The sequence below is a fragment of the Mesoplodon densirostris genome, chromosome 1 (genome assembly GCF_025265405.1).
Source record: "Mesoplodon densirostris isolate mMesDen1 chromosome 1, mMesDen1 primary haplotype, whole genome shotgun sequence".
NCBI lineage: Eukaryota > Metazoa > Chordata > Mammalia > Artiodactyla > Ziphiidae > Mesoplodon > Mesoplodon densirostris.
In genome coordinates this window covers 159,137,705-159,162,316 of record NC_082661.1, presented here as the reverse complement: position 1 = coordinate 159,162,316, position 24,612 = coordinate 159,137,705, and positions in this window count along the sequence as shown.

Below are 24,612 nucleotides of genomic sequence, written 5' to 3'. Positions count from 1 at the left end.
TATTCCCAGTGCTTAGCACAGAGCCTGATACATAGTAATCAAAAATGTATGATTAATTAAAAATTGATAAGATTCTTTGAAAAATGAGTATTTAATAACTGAAATATTTTAATACTTTTATTACTGCTGTATTTGACATGAAATATGTCCCTACTATGAAACAATCACATGCCCCTGTCATTTAATGCTCTTGAATTAAGTACTATTATCCACATCTCATGTATGAGGAAACTCATAGTTTAAGAACCTTCCAGAACATTAAATAGCCCATATGTGAAAGAAAGATGGCATTTGAGCACAGACTCTCTTATTATTTCTGTCAGTTATTTATTGCCACAATGTGAAAGAAACAACAACAAGAACAAAACTCATGGTTATACAAATATTGGATTGGCCAAAAAGTTCCTTCAGCTTTTAAGTAAAAATAAAAGACACATTTTTCATTTTCACGAAGAACTTTATTGAAGAACTTATTCACCACTTTGTTCCACTGCCTTCTGCCATTTTTCAGGCAACTTCATAATTCCATCTTCCCAAAACTTTTAGTCTTTTTGAGCAAAGAACTGTTCCAGGTGCATTTTACAGTCTTCTAGGGAATTGAAATTTTTTCCACTAAGAATTTTGTAAAGACCTAAATAAATGGAAATCAAAGCTGCAATGTTTGGTGAATATGGCAGATGAATCAGAACTTCCCAGCCAAGCTGTAACAGTTTTTGCCTGGTCATCAAAGAAACTTGCGGCCTTGCATCATCCTGATGGAAGATTATGTGTTTTCTGTTGACTAATTCCGGACACTTTTTATGGAGTGCTACTTTCAGTTGGTCTAATTGGGAGCAGTACTTGTTGTAATTAATTGTTTTGTTTTCCAGAAGGAGCTCGTAATAGAGAACTTCCTTCCAATCTCACCATATACACAACATCACCTTCTTTGGATAAAGACCAGCCTTTGGTGTGGTTGGTGGTGGTTCATTTTGCTTGCCCCACAATCTCTTCCGTTCCACATTATTGTACAGTATCCATGTTTCATCACCTGCCACAATTTGTTTTAAAAACGGAATGTTTTTGTTATGTTTAAGTAGAAAATCTCATGAGGAGATACAGTCAAGAAGGGTTTTTTTGCTAACTTATGTGGAACCCAAACATCAAAGCAATGAACATAATCAAGCTGGTGGAAATGATTTTCAGTGTTTGATTTGGATATTTTGAGTATGTAGGCTATCTTCCACGTAGTATAATATTGATTGTTCTCAATTAAGATCACTGTCAACTTCAACTGGTATACTCAACAGTGGAGCATTATCCAGCGAGAAATCTACAGCACGAAACTTCACAAACCATTTTTGACATGTTCAATCAGTCAAAGCACCATCTCCATACACTGCACAAACCTTCTTTTGCGTTTCAGTTGTGTTTTTACCTTTCTTGGAATAAGTAAGTATAGTATGCCAAAAATGTTGCTTTTTTTTCATCTTCAATATTAAAATGGCTACACAAATATTCACCAATTTTGATAAGTTTTTTTTTTAAATGCACGCTGATATGACAGCTGTCACAATACAATCTAACAAAATTGTTTTGAATGAAGTTAAAACAACTAAGCGCTACTAGAGCCATCTTATGGAAAAAAACAAATGAACCTTTTGTCCAACCCAATATAAGAATTTATGTAGCTCTTGTTACCATGGATGGACTGAAAGTCAGCTGATCCAGGATTGGGACATCTGTGGATTGTGCTGATCATAGATAAATTTGCTTATGCTTTAGGCTAGGAGTGGGCTACTCTTTGGGGGCACCTGGGCATAAGGGCTCTGCTCTATTTATTATCCTCTTTTGAGAACAGTGGACTAGTCTAGATATGTCTTTTTATGATCGTGGCAGAAGCACAAAGCAGCTGAAGGGTAGCAGAATATGCCACCACGAAATATGCTTCTTTGGCATAAAGATTATTTCAAGAAACAGCAGACATAGGAGAAGCTTTGAAAACAGAGTAGAAATTACTCTTTTCTAAGAGACATTTACAGTTACAAGGAAAATCTCCATTTGTGAGGGTGTCTCCACCTCTGTACCAGGAAGAGGAGGATGAGCAAATCTCTAGAAACTCTTATCAAAGAAGATGGTACCGACTTAAATCTGCATAGCAAATATATCCTTGTTTACTGTGTTTATCCTGTAACCTCCTGAAACCTCTCCCCCCCCAACATCCTCTTATAATCTTTACCTGGAGATGGAATTAAGGTGGAGGCTTGGGCCATTTGGGGGAGTTACTCAGTTTTCCTGGGTATTTTCCATATAAACAGGAGGTATACAAGTTATTAGACTTCTATTTGTTTTTCTCCTGTTAATCTCTCTTTTATTACAGGAGAGTCTTATCCAAGAACCTAAAAGGGTAGGGGGATAATTATTATTCCTCTACAATTGTTTTCCAAAGACATTTAAAGTTTGTATTCCAAATTAGGGAATGCTTTCCCCCTTTACTAAGTTTAGTTTTATTTATTTACCATATAATTTCAAGTTTATAATAATTTACATTCAGAGAAATCTAGATTCTCTAAATATAAAAATAGAACCTGTCTACTTCCCTGTTTCCTCCCTCTTATAAATTAAGAGGTGAAACCCCAAATTTGAATAGAATAATGGTCAAAATATGAATGCACAGTTTGATTAAAAGAAATACCAATAGCCTTAAATGTATAAAAGATGCTCAACCTTGCTCCTAATAAAATAAATAAAAAATCAGCATATACTGAGATACCATTTCTCGCCTATCAGATTGATTAAAATTTTAAACATACCCTGTTGGTGAAGTTTGGAGAAATTGAAACTCTCATATCTTGCTTATGAAGAGAGAGGATACAAACTCTGGAAAGAGGAATTTGGCAATATCCATTTATCTACCTATTTATCTACCTGCCTACCTTCCTACTTATATACGTTACTAAGCATAAATAATATGGAATATATTACAAAAAAATACAAAATAATATATGTAAATTGTATTAACTGTGACATACATCTTGGTGATTCATGACTTTGAGCAAATATAAACCCCTAGACACTATGAATTTTTAAGGAACTTTAAGAGTCATGGGCTATTCAGGTTCTGACATTACGTTCTTATCTAAATTAAATATTAGTTAATTATTAACCACATTATTAATTACATTCTCTTTCAATAAGTATATACTTTTGGAAAGACATATAACTCATAATGACAGATGAATGAAGAATATAACCAAATGAAACAAAAAACTAATTATAAAAACTGTTTCAATTAAAATAATCTTTGAAAAATAACATATATAAAGGAAAAGGAGGGTAAAATGTCATATTTTATTCTTATTGATGCAATATCAACTGGCTTCATGGTATCTCTGTATTACATGATTTTTGGTTACTGTTTGGATTATATAATAGTAATTAATAAATCTTCAGTTATCTTTAATACTTTTTTGTTTTAGCTCTCTAAAAATCATCAAAATATTAAAAAGCAAAATTATATATATATGTGTGTGTCTATATGTGTATGTATACATGTGTGTACAGTACCTATGAACTTATAATAACTTAAAAACAGACATAGTTAACTGAGAAAGTAATACTAAGTCAGAAAATAATCAGTAAGATTGAGATCATATTGTGGTGTTTCTATGTTATTATTGTAAGAATATTGAGGTATTGAGTTCTATTAGTTTGAAATGGATGTCCTAACAAATACCACAGACTGGGTGGTGAATAGAAAAAAAAAATTTCTCACAGTTCTAGAGGCTAGTAGTCAAGGTGTTTGGTTTCTCCTGAGCCCTCTTTCCTTGACTTACAGATGGCTGACTTCTTGCTGTGTCCTCACATGGTTGGTCTCTGTTATTTGTGTCCTGATATCCTTTTTCTGATAAGGACACCAATCCTATTGGATTAGGGCCCACCCAAATGACCTCATTTTACCTTAATTATCTCTTTAAAGGCCCCATCTCCAAATACAGTCACATTCTGAGGTACTGGGGGTTAGAACTTCTTCATATGAATTTGGGGGGAACACAGTTCAGTCCATGATGTAAATAAGTGTTTTTCTCAAAAACACAATTTCTAGAATTCTTCTGCTTTCTCACAAAGGTTAATAAAATTGTGTTTATCAAAGGAACTGTGCTTGTTTATTAAATTAAAATTAACTCAAATACTTGAAACAAATGGACTTTAGAAAAAAGTTAAAGCTGTTAGATAAAATGAAGAAACATAGCTGATTTCCTTATTAGCATATACTTAAATTTATCCCTGTTTTGTCTTTTAAAAGAAATAAGTTTTCAATGAATGCATATAAAAAGTATAATCTAAATCAAGGGTCCCCAACCCCCGGGCTGTGGACGAGTACGGGTCCTCAGCCTGTTAGGAACCAGGCTGCACAGCAGGAAGTGAATCATCAGTCACCTCCGATCCATGGAAAAATTGTCTTCCATGAAACCGGTCCCCAGTGCCAAAAAGGTTGGAGACTGCTGGTCTAAATGAATGATATTGAAATTATAAATAACTTGATTTAAGCAGAGAGAACTATATTTTCATATAAAATTACATATTAGTACAATGCCATTAGGCACATTTATTTCTCTTACATTTTGAAAAATATTTTACTTTATATATTACAATATCATTAGATGTATTTATTTCTCCTATTTACTTTAAATGGTTCTAAGACTATAAAATAAATTTAGATAACATAACTTCTGGTGTTTTTCTTTCCTTTCTGTGGATTCAAGTTACCATCTGACATCATTTCAACAATTTTTCCTTAAGAATTTCTTGTATGTAGGTCTGCTTGCAAATTCTCTCACTATTGGTTTGTCTAAAAATGTCTTTATTTCACTTAATTTTTGAAGAATAGTTACAATGTATGAAGAATTTTTGTTTGACAGATTTTGTCTCTCAACATTTGAATATGTCATTCTATTGTTTTCTGGCTTCTGTTATTTCTGATGAAAGTTCAACCATTATTTGATTCATTGTTTTGTGTATGTGATGTATCATTTTTCTCTTGCAGCATTCAATCTTTTCTCTTTAGCTTTGGCTTTATGCAGTGTTGTTATAATGTGTCTCCATGTGATTTCCTTTGGTTTGATTTTATTTGGAGTTGAGTGGACTTCTTGGAGGTATAAGTTAATATTTTTTCTCAAATTTGAGAAATGTATAGCCATTATTTATGCAGATCTTTTCTCATGAATATTTATGCTTATTGTTGTCATCTGGATGCATCTAACATTCCTTCTGGTCCTTATTATCTACTTAAATTGTGAAATTGGCTACATTTCTCTTTTAAAATAAACTTTTTAAACTATGGATAACCATAAATGATTTTCTCTATGTGAGCAAATCTTTTCAATCATACTTCCACTATTATGATAAACTTTTTTTCTTTGCTTTAAAAATGAAATAAGTATAAAACTTACATTTAAAAAAATGAGACATTGGATTCCTAAACATAGTTCTTAATATTTACCCCAGGATTCAAATAGTTAGGCTTGGGCTTCCCTGGTGGTGCAGTGGTTGAGGGTCCGCCTGCCGATGCCCGGGACGGGGGTTCGTGTCCCAGTCTGGGAAGATCCCACGTGCCGCGGAGCGGCTGGGCCCGTGAGCCATGGCCGCTGAGCCTGTGCTCCGCAGCAGGAGAAGCCACAGCAGTGAGAGGCCCACGTACCGCAAAAAAAAAAAAAAAAAAAAAAAAAATTAGGCTTACCATCTCTTTCCATTCTCTCTGTTCAAAACAAATAAAGACATATTTTGCCTAGAGTATAAATGAAAGTGAAACTTTTGCTGTAGAATGACAATTATTGTCTAGGATGAGTCATGTAGTTTAAACAGCAAATTCATCCTTTTGGCTGTAGGCGTAAATAAACAAGATAATCACACACTATTAAAAAGCAGTAAATTTTTTCTGTGTTCAAGTTGAAGGGCAGTTTATTGTAAAACAGATGAAAAGGGAGTTAGAATTATATCGTGGGAAAAAAATCCATGATTTATAAAGTAAAGACATCAATGTAATGACTGATTTAGGTTAATAAATGTGGCTCAAACTTAAATACAAATATTGTGTTTATATTTGCCATGGGACTTGATATCATGAAGATATCATAAATTCTGTCATTGGATCACAAATTTTCTGAGCAATTTACTAAGAAATCAGTTAGTTCTCTGTGTAGTTAATTTTTAGATATGTAAACAAATGATTAGTGAATATTCCAGTGTTAAAGACAGAACATAATTATAATTTTCATATTATAATCATTTTATGTATTTATTTAATGTCCATAAAAATCTATTTCATATTTATTATTATTATACCTTCATGATACAAATACTGAGTCACAGAGAAATTAAGTGACTTAAAGAGAAGGTGTCAAGCTAGTATTTAAACTCAGCTTGTTTCCAGACCCTACACTCTCAGGCCTCTCTGCTTTAGTATACAAGAATTTTGAAAATTAATTGTAATATGAGCATGAAGATGTCTTCATAACAACATTAACTCTTGTTAATGCTAATAATGTGTATGATTTTTCATTTTTAATATCAACTTATATGTATTCACCAATTATATTTAATTGGTTAATGTAGTTGATAATTCTGTTTTAAAATTGTGAAATGGGAGGAGGACATTCAGGAATCATACATTCAAGCTCACTTTTCACTATTGAATTATTTAAATTTATTCATATGCAAATGTATTGATTGTGCTAGTCACTGGAGATATAACAATATTGAGGATTAAAAAATGTTACCTTTATGGATCTTAAATTCTGATGGCAAAATCAGAATAAAACATGTAAACCTACACGTTTCTTCTACAAAGAAAAAATCTACAGATTTTAATAGAGTCTTTGCAGGATGATTAAAGGGTGATATGAAAGACCACACAGGGGTAGGATGCTAATTTCAAAAGAGTAATTTACCTGTGAAATTTCAGCATGCAGATAAAGACCCCCCCCCATCCCCTAGGTTAAGTGTGGCAATAAGCATAGAAGGACATATACCAGTTAGAAGAAACAAATGAAAAGCCCACAGTTGAGAAAATAGTTGCATATGGTTGAGAAACTGGGAGACCAGAATATCTGCAGAATGGTGCAACTTGGAAACTATGATACAAGGTGAGATTGTAGTCAGAAAAAGACTCATGGATATGTATTAGAAGAAACCAGTATATAGTTGCTGGAAAAGTCTGCCGTATTCACAATAATGGCTTCCTCTCATATTCCTGATTTTGGACCTGGTGTCCCAGAACCAACTGATTGGTTCACCTTGAACATTCATATTTACCTTTCTAGGAATTTAAGATTAAAAATACAGCACACACTGGGCTTCCCTGGTGGCGCAGTGGTTGAGAGTCTGCCTGCCGATGCAGGGGACACGGGTTCGTGCCCCGATCCCGGAAGATCCCACATGCCGCGGAGCGGCTGGGCCCGCGAGCCATGGCCGCGGAGCCTGTGTGTCCGGAGCCTGTGCTCCGCAACGGGAGAGGCCACAGCAGTGAGAGGCCCGCGTACAGCAAAAAAAAAAAAAAAAAAAAAAAAAAAAAAAAATACAGCACACAACATCTGAGCATCACAGAGAGCTGAGCCATATCATCAATGGCATCCATTCCATGAGCCTCTTCAGCTGAGAACCCTGGAACAGGTGGAAGTATGATTTTTGGATTTTAGGCATTAAAAGGAAGGTAGGAGGAAATAATATGATAATTAATTTCCCTCCCAAAGCCCTCACACTGAAAATATCAAGATAGTTTCCAGTTATATTTTTAAATGAGATTATAATAATCCATAAGGCATCTGAGAATGAGTATATTCTCCCCCTTAAGATTCTTTTCTGGTAACTTCCAGACATATGGAACATATGTCTTCTAGATATGATATACTTATGTAAATTAATAGCATTACTTTTACTCTTCTTAAAATTTAACTATAATTTTTAGAGTGCTTATGATTCAGGTATTAGCTATTTTGCCATACAAATTATATTTATCACCACTTTTCATCTATTATTACCTTATAACTCATCTCATTTCTTTTACATTATTCTTGAATCACATCACATTTTTAAAAATCATTAGCTACACTCCTTAAACTTATTTCATAGAGTAAGAAGAAATTAATTTTCTACCTTAAGCTGACAACTTTTGTAAAGAACATTTTGTTTCTAAATATCTAGAGATAAAGCAAAGTTAGCTTTGGAGTTGGAATAGTTACACAGCAGGCAAGTTCCCAGGTTTTATGCAATGCTTTATACAAGAAAATTTAAATAAAAGGAGGTAAGACCACTGGACTTGGGATAAATCCATTGCCTTCAGGTTTTCATACTCAGGATATATATTTTATTTGTTAATGATTCCAATCCTAAAGATTAGCACAAATGAACAGTCCTGGATAAGGATGATTGATTTTATGTTTGGTATTCTAATTATTATTTCCTTGCCTAGGCATTCAAACTCAATTAAAATATGCTCTTACAAAAAAATAACCAGAGCCCTGTGCATGCAATTATTTATATTAATCTTAAAATAAGAATTCCCAGTACATCAAATGGACAGTGACTTTATATGTATAGAAAAACTACCATAAAAGTTAACGGTGCCTCATGAAATAATAATAGTACTTATTAAACTATAAGCAGAGAATTACACACATTTATATAGTCATTTAAAGCTTTGCTTATATCGTTTTATTATGGCTGGAGAGAAAACTAAATGTTTTTCTTTTAATTTTTAAACAATGGCAAGTTTTACAGCCTTTCATAATTTAAGTGAACAAATTATTTCACCACATTAATAGTGCAGAAACTATAAGATATACAGTAGCATTTACAGTTAGAACTTCAGTCAAGAAATATTTCTTAAACTAGATATTATACTAGGCATGTGATATATAAAGAAAAATTTTAAAATAAGTAATCCTTTTCCCTCAAGGAGTTTATTATACAACAGAAAGTGTGTGTGTGTGGGGGGAGGTATATCATATATAAAGCATATGTATATGATGATATACTTGTTTGATTCAACTCTGCTTAATTTTAAGCACTATTTTCACAAATAGAAATATATATGTATGTATACACACAATTATATATGCAAATATGGCATCAAGTTTTATTTTCTGAATCAGATAATTTAAGTACATTTCTTCATAGAAAAATTATAAGAAGGAAAATCTCTTTGAGCTGAAAATAGGGATTGATACTAATCATATTTAGCATATTTTTGTAGAATTTCTTCTAGACATAATGCATATTGAATACATGCAGGATGCAGGATTGTATAGTCTTCTTTAGGTGGGGCATAATGAAATATTTCTAACCATTCTGACATGCATAAATATTGTTCAAATCAAGCCTCATAGTCATATCTGATTTGAGGGAAGTAAAGGAGTGTAATTGTACAATTGCAGAGAAAGAAGCCATAATTATTTAATTGAAACTCTGATGTATATAACATATACACAAGAAACATAAATATAGGTAAGAAGGAAAAAATGATCATTACTCATCTAAAAAAATATTTGATTTACTAAGCACAAAGCATAGGAAGATGAAAACCACTGGAAAATTCTGAGATTTAGTAAGGTGGTCAGTTGCACCAATAAATGTGAGAGAAGAAATATTTTTCTTAAATTTTAATAGCACATAGCAAGTATAATTTTTTTAAAATTCCCACTTACATTTTTAAAACATAAAATCTAGAAATATAAACTTCTTTAGAAATGTATAGAACTTACATAAATAAAATTATAAAATTCTATTTTAAGACCTAGGATAAAATTGGTTTATTTTCAATTTTGTAAAGAATTTTAATGTCTCTAAATATATCTATATATGTAATGTAATCACAATACAAATATTAGAACAATATTTTTTAGAGATGGAAAAATGCTCTAAAAGGTGTAATGAATATAGCTAGGAAATTTTATCTAGAGAAAAATTGAATAATTGTAAAGAATTGGTCTTGTGTACTATCCAAAATACATGGCTTGGGCTTTAGTGTTCTGAGTAGACACAGGAACTAAACCATAAAACTAGAGCAGAGTTCTGGACATTTCCTACCATGCTAAGTTTTAGTCCTCTAATTTTTGGATCACAAGAAAATCTAGAGGTCCTGAGAGAGGAAAAGGGAGCATATCAGGACTTGAAGTAGTGACCAACCAGTATAGAAGTATTGAAATTCAACATTTACACAAGTGGTTTAGATGTACAAGACAATAGCTATATACCAGCCCTGACTGTGGTTTTGGTGCCATATCTAAAATGCACAGGAGGAATTTGCTAAAACGTATAGAAACTCATCAAATTATTTTAAGATGCATGATAAATTTGGCTTCTTATAATCAGATGGATTATGAAATAACCAACTTCCTAATCAACCCCCCCATCATTATAGTAATAATCATGAATTCAAAGGGATCAAAGCATTACCTTGTTCATCAGCCACATACATTCAATCTATCATTTTAAATCTCTCTGTTGTACTCTCAGATTATATTTTTAATCTATGTTTTTAATCTAATTCACTTTCTCTTCACCTCCCCAATCAGCAAAATTCCAATCAGCCACCCATGAAAGCAACTTTTCCCTGCTTATCTTCTGCTGGTTTCATACTCCCTTCTCCATTTAACACAGAATGACTTTATTTTTAAAATTTTAAATCATATTTCCTTACAAAAAAATCCAGTAGATTTTCCTTTCTCATACTTAAAAGAAAAGTCTAAATTCCATACCATAGAGATAAGGATCTTTATGATCTGGTCCCTGTTGAGCTTTCCCCTTCATCTCATGCTACTTTCTTATCATAATCTGGTCACACTGGTCTCTATAGTCCATCTTTGCATAGTTTGTTCATTCTGCATGGAAAACATTCCAGCAAAGTGTAGCAAAGTGACTTTGTCTCATCTTCATAGCTGTACTTAAATGTTACGCTCTCCAGGAGGCTGTCTCTGAACATTGCATGAAGGAGGGGCATACCTTTCATAATATTTGTGTATTTCCCCAATGGCATTCATCTCAATATGTACTTAACTTTTTTTTTTAGGGGATCATTAATGTTTTAATGACTCTAATTTAAATTTTTCAATTGAGTTATAGTTGACATGCAATAAACCATGTGTATTTAAAGTGCACAATTTGACAAATGTTTGACATACGTACATGCCAGTGAAACCATTACCACAGTCAAGACAGCAAACATGCACATCTCCCTCAAGAGTTCCACCATACCCCCTTGCAATCCCTCCCTCCTGCATCTGCCACCTCCAGGCAACTATGACCTGCTATCTGTGACTCCATCAGTTTGTGTTTTATAGAATTTTGTGCAACTGGAATTTTATAGTATATATATATATATATATATATATATATATATATATATATATATATATATATATATTTTCCAGTATGGCTCAGCAACAAACAGCCAGAGCTAGGGATTCACACAGCAACATGGATGAGTCCCAAAATAAATATAGCGCTTACTTTATACGTTCATGTCTTTTGTATTTATTTGTCTGTGTCCCAAACTGGAATACTAACTGTTGACTGGTAATAATATGTTTAGATTCAAATAAGTGAACAAGATAGGGAATAGCTTGGTCAAAGATTGTTTACAGAAGGAAATGTCACCTATTCTGCTTGCTACCTTTTATGCTTAAAATTATGAAAGATTATAAAATGAGACCATAACTATGAACTTATTCATCAGTAATGTACCTGGGTAAAAAAATATGATCAGAAAGTGAAATATTTGAGATTCCAGTATACTAAATGAGTTTGTATGTTTCCAGTATGAGTACTAGATGGTAGACTGCTAAGCATTGCCATGTTTTATAATGAATATAAGTAGATACCTATATTTTCATATATATATGCTCCAATTCAAGTTGAGAAACATGTGTAAACAGTTATGAGAAAAATAATTTCACATGACTGGTTTTGGATTCAACTCTAACTTTGATGACCATTATATACTGGACCAAAAAATAAAATGGTTATTTGATGGAATTGGAATGACCTAAATCACACAGAATCTGGAAGAGTTCAGTCCTTGAAATAAGTGAAATGCAGAGGGTGAAGTCCACATTTATGTGGCTTGGCCCCTAACACCACTCTCCAGTTGATTAACAAGGGGTGGTAAGAGCTCTCTGGGAAATCTTCATTGTCACTGGCTTAAGGTGTCAGAGGGATTCATAGCTGTCCCTGGGGGGAGAAACCTGGAAAGGAAGGTGTCATATAATGTGAATACAAAAGCTCTGAGTATAAACCCCCTCACATCCTTGGCTGGATGTGCATGTGCACAAGATACTCCGGTGAGCCCAGGGTAGAACAGCTGAGGTCCCACTCCCTGTGCTTTGATCTGGGACTCTTCCAGGCAATAAACTGAAGCAGACACTGGGCTCCCCTTGCTTATTTTCGCTCTCTCAGTGATCACTGCCTTGTGCTGCTTGTTACCTTGTTTCTAAAAACAATTTTTCCATATATTTTTCCTGGACTTTTAGTTATTTCAGGCAAGAATTGTTACTTCATTGTGGCTGGAAGTGGCAGTCCTCCACATTATGCCTTTAACATTGCATAAGAAAGAGTTTTAGGAAGTTTTTGAGTAAATTTCATAATATTCTCCACCTATGTTATAGGTTATTTTAAAACTACATTCAACATATTATACACATACCAGGAGAGTTTATATCATGTAAGCAAAGAAGATGCATACGTTTACAAGATCAAAAGTAAAGTGATTCTTTTCTTTTATTTCAAAGTTTTGTTAAAATATGAACTTTTTACTTTTTGGAAACTAGTTTGGGATCATTTCCTAAGTAACACTTTTATATTCTTTTTACTGGAGTCAAACAAATCAATAAGTGGTTGTTGTGTAGCATGAAAATTTATCTCTAATTCCCTTCCAAATGACCTTGCTGAGGTTACGGACAAGAATTTACAGAGTACAAGCATATATGAAACTGGGACCATTGAATGGAAGAAAACTGTTGACTGTCAGGTTAAATTACAAAAATATATACATAATAACCTGCCAAAAATGAGTCCAGTGATATTCTTTTTTTTTTTTTTTTTTTTTTTTTTTTTTGCGGTATGCGGGCCTCTCACTGCTGTGGCCTCCCCCGTTGCGGAGCACAGGCTCCGGACGCGCAGGCCCAGCGGCCACGGCCCACGGGCCCAGCCGCTCCGCGGCACATGGGATCCTCCCAGACCGGGGCACGAACCCGTATCCCCTGCATCGGCAGGCGGACTCCCAACCACTTGCGCCACCAGGGAGGCCCAGTCCAGTGATATTCTTGATGCCTAGGGGATACCTAAATTTTAACATTTTCTCAGCCCTCAAAGTGAAATAGATTAGAAGGGGAAAAGTCAGAAAAAAGATTATAACATATTCATCTACCACTGGAAATAGATGGAATGAATAGTGCCTCCCCGGGTAGCGTGGAAGGTTCCTCTTTTACCTTTGTTTCTGAGCTGTTTGGAAAGTCCTGACTACCCAGCCAGGGATGCCTTTTGTTCTTTCAGCGTCTTGAAGTGAAAGCTCTGGAAGGGTCCCTTAGTTTCTATGGATTATCACAGAATTGAACGCCAAACATCAGAGATACTGGGGATGTGTTTAAGATACACGTTTCAGCTTCTAAGGAATCAGTGATCTCACTTGCTCTAAGTAAAGAGTATATCAAAGGCTTCACTATCACCTTCCAGGGATCAGCAATTCACAAGAGTCGTGGGCCTTGTCTCTCTCTGAAACATGCAGGAATCGTTCAAAAATTAATGAAAATAGACTGCATTGCCTCTGAGTTCCCTCTTCTGACAAACAACATTTATTGGCTCTCCAGACCAGTGTTCTAATTTTCTTTTGTTTTCTCTCCTTCTGGGAGGTTGTTTCACATCTTTCTTCCAATATTTCTACTAAGTATTAGTTACTGCCATCATACTTTTAACTTCCATTTTTTTTTTTTGGTAAATAATTATTACAGCATTTTTTTTATTTTATTAGGGATACTCAAAAGGCTAAAAATATTACTGGTGATCTTTTAAGTTTGATTACTCCAGCTTTATCTAAGCTGTTTCCTTCAATTTACATTTGTTTCTTTTGTTTTTCTTTTGTTTCTGCATTTAATTTTAGATAATTTTCTTAAGATATTTTCCTTAGATTATTTTTTTCTTAAATGTGTGGTGATCCTTACGGGTCACTTTGTGTTTGTGATAGAAAACTAAGAATCTGGTTGAAAAAGACCATTCCCCATCAATCCAACATACACACACTCCACTAGAATATCTTTGTGAATTTTCTTTTGGGTTCATCACATTTCAGAGAGCAGACTATTCCAATATCATATATGGATTGTAAACCACCTTGTTACCAATTTTGTGGTTAGCACATGGGGAAAATAAGTAGTGGTCTATACATTCTGTAAACATTCCTTTAATGTCCAGTCTGAGTCCTTCATTGTGCCTGATGTCCAGAAATATTTAAATATTTTTAAATCTCCAGACTTCTCCCAAGGGGTAGAGGAACATTGGGGTTCAACACAGGGTTGTAGAATTAACCTGGTAGATACATTGGTCTTTTTCTTAAAAGACTGCCACATAGTCCTATCATGCTTATTCCACCATCACATCTCCCCACTCATATCTTCTTCAATCTTCTGACGTATTTATGATATAAATTGGTTTTCTTTTTTGTTTGTTTGTTTTGTTTAGATTAGAGATTTTTGTTCAGGTAAGCCCAGTTTCCATTCATCTAACATCAAACCAGATCTCAAGATATATACTGCTGTTCTTTCCTCTGTTATGTCTTTGTGGGAAATACCTTTAAAAACTCCATTATGGTCATTTGGCGATTTGCAGATATAGTGGAACTTAATGTTCAATTCACTGATTTTAATCAGAAATTTTACTTTTCTTAAGTACTTTTGATTTTCATGTTACACTAAGTACAAATAATTCAAATTTGGTAAAAAAATAAGAAGTGTAACACTTTATAGCTATAGCATAACTACTACACATATGCATATAAAGGAATACATTATGAAAATGACTCTCAGACACACTATAAGCTCATCCAGCTATAAGAAGTCCACCAAATGGAAGGTTAAATATAAAATTTCTTTCTTGTTATTCTTTTCATAGCATATTTTTAGCACAGTGGTTCAATTTGTAGTAGTATCTTACCAGCATAGATTTAAAAATAAAAAGAACAATGTGCTGAAATAGAAAATGGAGGTTCCCTATTTATTTTCCAACAATATACAGTAGAAAACTTATTTTAAATGTGTTGTTATATTTTCACTGCTATTATTCTGAGACAATCATTACAAAGAGCCAAAGGATACATATATATTTCTGGAAGTCTACATTTTCTTTGTAAAGAATTGCCCGATTTTGTGCTTACCATTTACTAGACACAGGCACTATATCCTGACTCTAGAAGAGAGAACTAATTTATTATTAATAGAGCTTTATGCAAACAAGCATTCATGACATCAGTTTGCCCTTTTTAAGTGTACCTCTGGGCACCATGTGAATCGTTTACAAGGTAGTCACACGAATGAAAAGATTGCAAATTTACAAAGTATACCATGGCATACACACACACACACACACACACACACACACATTATGTGAATTTCTTTTCATGAGAAGCAGTTCCTCATTTGTATAAGAATAAGTATTGCCCTATTAATTAGGAAAGGTTTTCCCAGTTAAATAGATTTTAGCCTAATAGCAGGGAGATAATTATATTGAGACATCATGATTGGTTATAGATTGTATTAATGATAAAATACTATAAGAGGCTTAATCTTTAAAAACAAGAAAAATGCTAGCAAAATATCAGAGTATCAGACCAGTCATGGATATAATGGAAAAAATCTGGAAGTATTAAATCAGGCAAACCATTCTTACCAAATTTAGAACACTAAAAAATACATCAGTGACTACTATCTTGCCTCACCACACAATGTTTATTACACCTGACATAGGAATGCACCCTGTGAAGGAACAGCCACATGTTAATTGTTATAAAAGTTGACTAAATATTAAGAACATATTTTTAGAATTTTGTTTCTTTTTAATTCTATTCATGAACTTCAGATGTTATATATACAGAGCAAGGCATGTAACAGAATGAATCACACTGCTAGACTTCAGAACTCTGCTCAGCTAAGTCTTAACATCATATATTGTTCAAAATGTAATCTGGCAAAATACAATAATGGCAGTAGTAGATAACAGTAATTTAATACTCATTTCTGTCTGCTCTAAATGTGAGATATATTTGCTATACATGAAAACAATAGTTGTTTAGATTGACTAAATATATAATTAAGTCAATCTACATATCCTATCTCCCTCAGAAACTCTTTTTAAAATGTAATTTATCATTGCCAGTAAAAATAAATTTTTCTCATTAGCTGTTTGCTGTCTTGAGAGAATATTACAATAATTATTTTTCTAGTTCTTTAGCAGGAGAATAATTTTAATGGAGACATCACAATAAATGTCTCATGAAAAAATAGAGTGCATTGAAAAAAATAAACAACATTAATAATTCTTAAAATGAGCAAACAATGGCAGAACTATCTTCTAAATGATCCAATGTGAAGAACACTTTTTATGTCTAAGTATTTTCAGACAACCACATGATACTGTTTATGCTCTAAGTATTCATTGATTTAGAATATACTTAATTTAATGGAAACAATATGAATTTACTTTGAAAAAAATGATTAATCACAGCTACCTCTACATATAAAAATAGCAAAACAAATATCTGTAAGATTATTCAGAATATAGACAAAATTTTACAAGTATATAGCTTAAAAGCATTTATAGTAATTCAATGGTCCCCTCGTTGTCCACTGCCCATAAAAGATGTCCCTTTCTTAGCCAATAAAAAATTCAAATTTTTTAGAAAGCTTAATTGGCAATTAAAGTTTATACTGGGATATTAAAATATGTAATAAATATCACTAGATAATTTAATTAAGCCTGTAATTAATACTTTTATATTTATTAGAAATATAATTCTATAAAAGAAAAAAATCATAGCAAATAAAACTATCTTCATGCATTAACATATAGTAAAAAATATAAGGGCATTTTAAAAAATTAATTAATTAATTTTTGGCTGTGTTGGGCCTTCGTTTCTGTGTGAGGGCTTTCTCTAGCTGCGGCGAGCGGGGGCCACTCTTCATCACGGCGCGCGGGCCTCTCACTATCGCGGCCTCTCTTGTTGCAGAGCACAAGCTCCAGACGCGCAGGCTCGGTAGTTGTGGCTCACGGACCCAGTTGCTCCACGGCATGTGGGATCCTCCCAGACCAGGGCTCGAACCCGTGTCCCCTGCATTAGCAGGCAGACTCTCAACCACTGTGCCACCAGGGAAGCCCAAGGACATTTTTAAGAGAAGTTTATTTTGCATCAACTTTAAGTGAGAGAGATTTGTTTGATTTCTAAGTAACATTTCTATTCAATTCAGCTTTTTAAATTTACACATTTTAAAAATCTAAATTATGCATTAGGGCTTCATTGTTAAGATTGATCAAAAAAATCTGAGCAGGGGTCTTCCCTGGTGGCACAGTGGTTGAGAGTCCGCCTGTCGATGCAGGGGACACGGGTTCGTGCCCCAGTCCGGGAAGATCCCACATGCCACGGAGTGGCTGGGCCCGTGAGCCATGGCCGCTGAGCCTGCGCATCCGGAGCCTGTGCTCCGCAATGGGGAGAGGCCACAACAGTGAGAAGCCCACGTACCCAAAAAAAAAAAAAAAAAGAAAAAGAAAGAAAGAAAAAATCTGAGCAGGTCTATGATTTAGAAATGGTATTTAAATGTAAGTCATTTAAGTTTAATTCCTTAAGTTCTTAGAACAGCTGAGTGATCTATAAAAAGAACCTGTCATTGTGTTGTCAAAATGAGTGATTATGACTTTTCATTGTCAAGAACAAATGATTACAATTGTTTTAAACATTACTTTAACATTTTATAAGTACACACACATTACATTTTTGCAATTGTGTTAGCTAGGATAAGTCAGGTTTCTGGTTATTATGAAATATAACTGTAAAAAATATAAAATTTTATACTTTAAAATTTTTATTATTCATCTACTTATAGAAACATAAATGATGCATTTATTTCTATCATAATTAAATGTGACTATCTACAAATATTATTTCACTCAAACCTTAGTAAAAGGGTCATTTTGATGGCATAACAAACAGTACCTAAAACATGAAAGGGAGATTTCTTTGGTAATCAACAGGAATGTATTACTTAATAGATCTGCCAACTTTAGGCCCGCCAATATGTCATGCTGTTACTCACATACCTCTTTCCTCAAACCCTCTCACCTGACAGAGTAAAAATTATCTCTGGTCTTTTCCAAGCAGATCTTCAACATAAGTCGGAACAATCATTCTCTATGCCTAAATAAAATGGAAAAAAATTCCGAATAACTGAGAATTCTAGAAGTCATGATACTACTTTTCAAAACACTATTTTATTTCCAAAGATTAGCAATGTGCTTAGGTCAATATATATGCACCACCTGGATAAAAAAAAAAAAAATGAATGAATCAGTCAATGAACAAAAAGTCTGCACACCTAAAATATTTTTCGGATTTCTATTTGAGAATAAAATAAGGCTCCCACCACCTTTTGAACCTCTAGAAATGTAAGGCAGAGTACAATTGAGTAATGCATTGTGTATTTTAAATGTAAATTGCAGTTTTGCTTGCTTTATGCCACATTTTCAGTGGTTAACAAGAAGAGTTAATTTTAAGCCAATTTGTAAATACAAATATTCTCATAAAAATCAAGTCAAAGTTTTTAAACTTCAAACTTTTTCAAAATTTATGGTGAAAATTGAAATGTGTTGCAATGTTTCTTAATGAGAATATGTAAGCAGCTGTTTGCAGGAAACCACCTTCAGCAGGAAACCCCTTTTCTCTTATTTTAGCAAAGCTATATTATAACTAACCTTAAACCAGGGACCCCCATGCTCTCCTTATCTCCAGCCCAAGAGCACTTGTCTAATCTTTTGATCACACAATACCTTGCCTAACTTGTTGGTTCTTTACTTAGATCAAAGAAGTAGAAATGAAGAATAACTAACAGGTGACCAGATCTCTTCCCTAGCTTCCCCTTCAGTAATCTCCCGAACAAACTGTGTGAACAAGATAGCATCTAAAGAAGGATCACAAGGAGTTGACAAGCCTGTATGAAGAGGGAGATGGCTACAAGTTTGATTCCCCTTTTCCCTTTAAAACTTTCATGGCTGAGCAGAATCTTCAGAGCTGGTTTCTGGGGGGAAACAGAGAAGTCCACCTTCTCCCCAGATTGCTAGCATTCTGATTAAAAGCAACCTTCTTTTCTACCAATAACTGCCTCTCGGGTATTGTTTTTTGAGCGGCAAGCAGCTGGACCTGAGTTTGGTAACATGGCATCCAACATGGGGCTGCACTCCTGCAGCATCCAGTTCCTCCAGGCTTCCTAGGTTGAAGCTGCCAGCTGTGGCACCATGCTGGGTTGGCCATGAAGAGCCAGCTGTTATGGCTAGTCGGGCCAGTGTGGGGTATTATCAGCGAAGTCCCAGCAGCTGCTGAAACTATTCGTTCCTTGGATGCTCCCTGTCTCTCCCCTGCTCAGCACCAGCTGCCCATTTTCACTTTCAGTTGGTGGAGATGGGAACATGCATTTGGATGAACTGACAAGCTCCAGGACCAGGTTTTCCCATTGGAGCATGCCCAGGCAGCCTCCTTCTATGGCCAGTTGATTCTGATGTGCATCTGCCATTGAGAATCATTTGTGGGCACCAGGCACCATTTGGGTAAGGGGTGCTCTCTTGGGCCAGTTGGTTCTGACGTGCATATGCCATTGAGAGACACTTGAATTTAAGGGAGTGTCTGATTAGGGCCTCTACTGGTCAACCTGTGATGGCTGTGCATGTGTACTTTGTGTTCTGTGTTGTGACTAAATTTTTAAAGTGAAGATATGAGACCTCTAGTTTTGTCTGTTTATTTATATTATACATATGCCATGTATAAAAACCAAAATATTTTTGGAAATATTATCAAAATTGAACTTATAAAAGAGCCCTATTTAATTGACTTAAAAATAAGCACTTACAAATTAAATACTAAAAAATATAGGGGGAACTAGACAGAATGAGTTTCAGGTTCATGTGAACTGGGAAATATTCAATATTAAGTTAATACCTGGTATTAAAGTTAGTTACTTGATCTAATTAATACAGACATGTCTTTAGAGTCATCAATATTAAATATAATACTTTTATTGTACTTAGGTTTAGTAGAAGTCAAATAATATCTTTTTATATCTGTTACAAATTTGTCAGCAAGAAAAATAATTTGGTATGATGAGATTCTTATAAGTAAATTGAATGCAAATGAGATAAGAGCTTTTGAGACAAAATAATATGAATACAGAAAGTGATGGAAGATTTGAGTTTGGTAACAAATACAATGTTGCAAAAAGAGCCAAAAAGCCTGCTTGATTATTCCCCACGTGTTTTCATTTGTTTTTTTTTCAAAACATTAAAAGCACAGAAACTAATATTATAGATACAAGTTGTACACAACACTCAAAATTAATGTGTATTTTTCTCCTGCTCCAGCCCCCATCAGATATTTCCAGGAAAAAAAAAAAGGTGTGTATTGTTCCAGTGCATATTTCTATATATTGAATATATGTATAGCCATAAACTTTATGATGATACTTTTTATGAACATTTGTAATTCACATAAGTTCTGTCCTATTATCCTGCCTCATAGAAATTTGCTGTTTTCATTTAACATAATGAAAACACATCCATGTTGATACTTGTAGATCAAGGAATTTTTCTCTTTTTGCTCCATAGAATCTCATTATATGATTACGAGGAACTCTTCCTTTGATCATTGGTTTTCGTTTTTGTTTTTGTTTTTGTTTTTGTTTTATAAATTGCTTGCCGTAATTTTACACTGATTAATTTTATACCCATTTTTATACTCATTCATCTTTTGCTTATTTGAACATTTAGAATGTCTTTTATTTCACAAAGTATTTATTTTTAATATGGTAAAATTTATCAGTTCTTTAATATACCTGCTTTTTGCTTTTTTTTTTTTTTTTTTTTTTTGGTGATACTCAGGCCTCTCACCACCGTGGCCTCTCCTGCTGTGGAGCACAGGCTCCGGACGCACAGGCCCAGCAGCCATGGCTCACGGACCCAGCTGCTCCACAGCATGTGGGATCCTCCTGGACCGGGGCACAAACCTGTGTCCCCTGCATCGGCAGGCGGACTCTCAACCACTGCGCCACCAGGGAAGCCCTGCTTTTTGCTTTTTAAGATATATATTCATATACCAAGATAAGAAATTTTTCTCTAAGTTTTAACTATTATCATGTTTATATAATTTTGAGTGATTTGACATCTAAAGTGTTCTTTTCATGTATTTAGTTTTTCTAACTTTTGGAAAATTTACTAAGTAATCTTTTCTTGATTACTTATAAGGCTTCCTCTCTCAAATTAGAGCAAAATATATGTATATTTTGTCCTCTGACTCTGTAGTCTAGTCCACTAATCTAGTTCCATAATTTTGTATAAAACTACTAGATTTTAATTAGCATATTTTATAATATGTCTTGATTTCTAGACAATGTGAAAAATTGCCTTCCATTCTTTATGTTTCTCATAAGAGACTTAGCTTTGAAGACCATTTGTTATAACACTATTGTGTTTTGTTTTGCTTCAAATGAAAATCTACTATGTCTTTCAGTCATGCTTTTCAATTTTCTTTCAATCGTGTTTTGTGTAATTTTTGTTAGATTCATTCTTAAATATCTTTTAATTTTGTTGCTATTTTAAGTGATGTCTCAACAGTCTTACTTTATTTTGGAATAAGTTATTATTGTTTTTCTTGTATTACTACTTCCTTCTCCCCTCCTTTTCTTCCTTCTTATCCTTTCACTATCTCTCTCTCCCTCTGTCTTTCTCTCATCTTATTGCCTCTGAGATTCAATAGTGTAGTGATGGTGGGCAAATTGTCTTGGTGGCAATATTCTTGTGATTGGGATCTCTTTTTCTTCCTACTTCATCTCACTCGACTCCACACCAAGAGAGTTTACTGTGTTTTAAGAGCTCATGTAATTATATTGGACTCATCTTGATAATCTATAATCTTTTACCTATTTTAAGAACCTTAACCTTAATCTCAACTGCAAATTTTCTTTTGCCATGTAAGGTAACATATTCACAGCTTCCAGTGATTAGGGCATTGACAGTTCTAAGGGGAATTCTGCCCACTGCACATAGCATAAGAGAGAGAATCATAGCTCTTGACTCACAATATAAGGTACAGAAGTTTATACTTGAATGTTTCATAAGAAGTTGATAAGGATATGAAAAAATAATATTACAACACTTAAATAACACTTACTACTGTGAAAGACACTGTTGAAAACATTTCCTTTTTAAAAATTATAATTGTGTGAAGTATGATTTGTGTCCCAGTTTTATACATGAGTGAACTGAGGCACAGAGTGATTAACATATACGGCACTAAAAAGGAAGAAAGAGAGAGAAGGAAGGAAAGAAGGAAAGAAGGAAGAAAAGAAGAAAGAAAGGAAGGAAGGAAGGAAGGAAGGAAGGAAGGAAGGAAGGAAGGAAGAAAGAAAAAGTTGGTTTTGATTTTGCTGAAAGAGATGACAAAAATAAATTGTTTCATAAACTGTATGGTTCAGCTCTTTAGTATTTGTCTACCTTAAAGAGACAATATGTCTCAAATTGATATAATTTCTCTAACAAGGTTACATTTATAATCTCCAGTACTATTCATTTTCATCTATACTGGGTTGCACACAATTCCCTTTCACCAATGACACTTATCAATAAAACAGGCAGATGTGGGAGAAATTGCTGTCTTAAATTGGAGGAAACTGTCATGAAGGATTATTTTTCACATGCATGAGTCCTCAAAAGACTGTGCAAGATCATTCTGAGTGACAGGAGACATCCTATCAGTACGAAATATCACAAAAGCCATGATAAAACCTTTGTGCTACAGCAGATTACTGCACTTGAATTAGGTATACAGTGTATCAGAGGGGGAAAATATTATGTAAATATTATATAATTCTTGACTAACTAGGTTATTTTTAAAACATAAATTCATTACAAAAGTGGAAAATTAGCATAGGAATTTCTAAAACAATATCTTTTGAGAATGCAAAGCTAGCCTTTCTTGACTTATATTTTCTGATTCTTCTATCAATGATTCATAGTTGAATTTCCTCCTCCATTGCCTTACAAAGGAATAAATATTAGATAGGTAATTCTCACCATATTTCTTGGTATATGGTATCTAATTTTTCCTTTAATGCTTTTTGGGTCAAAATTAAATTTAACCCTCTAGATGTTTATATGTTATTTAGAATGCCTTCCTCTCTATGTTTGAACTCATTATATATCTGTCTTCCCATCCAAACAGTAAGTTCTTCAGGAATAAGCGTTTTATTATCATTTGCAAAGTGCTGACACACAGGAGCCATTTAATACATGCTTGTTGGCTGACTGAATAAATCAATAGAAATGTATTACCTTCTCTATTATGAAGAGAAAATGAGACAGAATGAGCAGTTGAATAGAACAATATTTGGATAAGAAGGAAGTATGTCCAAAAGGAAATGGTCAACATTGCTAAATCCTACAAAAATGATTAAGGAGAACAAAGACCAAGAGGATATAGTTGTCAGATTATAATGAGAAAGAGTGTGAAAGCAAGGTAAAGTGAGAGCAGTAGTAGGTGTAAAAAGCAAAATAATATATCTTGTAGAAAATAGAAGTAAAAACCTGGTTATAGATACAGTACACAGCAAGGGCAAATAAGTTTGTTTGTGAGGGAGGGACTTAGGTTAATGTAAAAAGAAGGAAATAGTACATATGCAGTCAGCATGGAAATAAATAGAGAGAACTTGTTAAATTTACTTTTATGGCAATTCTGTGAAGTATTCTTATACTTTAATTATATTCTCTATAAAGTGGCATTCTCCTAATTAAATCAATAATTTTATAAAAATTGGCACTTCATATGTTTAAAAAGGAAGGAAAAAACATTTATAAATTAAATTTAGTGATCAATTTTTTGTTTGTTTATTATACATCATTGCACAAAGCAATTCAGATGCTCAGCCAAAGCTAATAAGGGCACAACATATTTCTCTTTATAAAATATTTTACATGAATGATATTTTGATCTAGTGAAAGGTTATCAATGTTAGAAGCAAGTAAAAGAAAACTATTTTGCAAACTGGAAGTCAGTTCAGGGCAGAAAATACAGATGGAACATATACTTTTTGATTGCAGACTCTATGCTAGGTAATATACTACAGAGGTGCCTAAGAATTCCTGTCCGGGATAAGCACATACTTTAATGAGAGAGACAAATGAATAAATGGGTCCACTCCAATATAGGCATTAAAATAAAAGCATGTATGGTGTGATATGATGACAAAGAGGGGAAGGGCATTTCAGAGAAGTTTTCTAGAGGCGTTGATAATTGATTGGAAGTGGGAGGAGATGAAGAATTACAGGATAGACCCTGGGTTA